The sequence below is a fragment of the Gopherus evgoodei genome, chromosome 23 (assembly GCF_007399415.2).
Source record: "Gopherus evgoodei ecotype Sinaloan lineage chromosome 23, rGopEvg1_v1.p, whole genome shotgun sequence".
In the NCBI taxonomy this organism is placed as follows: Eukaryota; Metazoa; Chordata; order Testudines; family Testudinidae; genus Gopherus; species Gopherus evgoodei.
In genome coordinates, this window is record NC_044344.1 from 2,728,861 (window position 1) to 2,730,601 (window position 1,741).

The window sequence follows — 1,741 nt, forward strand, 5'->3', positions numbered from 1 at the left end:
ATCCAGACTCGCACTGCCTGTGCAAGCCGGGAGGCTCTGGACTTTATACCGGCCCCTAGCCACTCCCCCGGCTCCCCGCCTGCCGGAGCTGTCACCAGGCCGGTCCCTCCCCACCGGGCCAGCCCAGTGCCCGGGGCAGAGAACACCCAGGGCTGGAAGCAGCCCAGAGACAGCGGCTAGGGGCTGCTCTGAGCCCCCAGGGAGGGGCTGGGAGGGGCCCAGGCTCCAGAGAGAAGCTGCAGCTCTGATCCCCACTCCTGCCATTCCCGTCCTGAGCTCCCCACCCCCAGCTCTGCCGGTGCCCCTCACTCCCGACTCGCAGGCCCCTGCTAGCCCAGCCCTGGGCTCCCCCACCCCACAGCTCTGCCAGTGCCCCTCACTCCCAACTCACAGCCCCCTGCTAGCCCAGCCCTGGGCTCCGACTCCCTCCAGCTCTGCCGGTGCCCCTCACTCCCGACTCACAGCCCCCTGCTAGCCCAGCCCTGGGCTCCGACTCCCTCCAGCTCTGCCGGTGCCCCTCATTCCCGACTCACAGCCCCCTGCTAGCCCAGCCCTGGGCTCCGACTCCCTCCAGCTCTGCCAGTGCCCCTCACTCCCGACTCACAGCCCCCTGCTACCCCAGCCCTGGGCTCCGACTCCCTCCAGCTCTGCCAGTGCCCCTCACTCCCGACTCGCAGCCCCCTGCTAGCCCAGCCCTGGGCTCCGACTCCCTCCAGCTCTGCCGGTGCCCCTCACTCCCGACTCACAGCCCCCTGCTAGCCCAGCCCTGGGCTCCGACTCCCTCCAGCTCTGCCAGTGCCCCTCACTCCCGACTCGCAGCCCCCTGCTAGCCCAGCCCTGGGCTCCGACTCCCTCCAGCTCTGCTGGTGCCCCTCACTCCCGACTCACAGCCCCCTGCTAGCCCAGCCCTGGGCTCCGACTCCCTCCAGCTCTGCCAGTGCCCCTCACTCCCGACTCACAGCCCCCTGCTACCCCAGCCCTGGGCTACCCACCCCCAACTCTGCTGGTGCCCCTCACTCCTGACTCACAGCCCCCTGCTAGCCCAGCCCTGGGCTCCGACTCCCTCCAGCTCTGCCGGTGCCCCTCACTCCCGACTCGCAGTCCCCCGCTACCCCAGCCCTGGGCTACCCACCCCCAACTCTGCTGGTGCCCCTCACTCCTGACTCACAGCCCCCTGCTAGCCCAGCCCTGGGCTCCGACTCCCTCCAGCTCTGCCGGTGCCCCTCACTCCCGACTCGCAGTCCCCCACTACCCCAGCCCTGGGCTACCCACCCCCAACTCTGCTGGTGCCCCTCACTCCCGACTCGCAGCCCCTGCTAGCCCAGCCCTGGGCTCCGACTCCCTCCAGCTCTGCCGGTGCTCCTCACTCCCGACTCGCAGTCCCCCGCTAGCCCAGCCCTGGGCTCCCCCCCCTCCCCACAGCTCTGCTGGTGACCCTCACTCCTGACCCACAGCCCCCTGCTAGCCCAGCCTGGGCTCCCCCAGCTCTGCTGGTGCCCCTCACTCCCGACTCACAGCCCCTGCTAGCCCAGCTCTGGGCTCCCCCCAGTCCTGCTGGTGCCTCTCACTCCTGACCCACAGCCCCCTGCTAGCCCAGCCTGGGCTCCCCCTAGCCTTTCCAGTGCCCCTCACTCCCGACCTGCAACCCCCCGCTATCCCAGCACTGACCTCCCCCCTGCAACTCTGCTGGTGCCCCTCACTCCCAACTCGCAGCCCCCTGCTGTCAGCCCTGAGCTCTGCA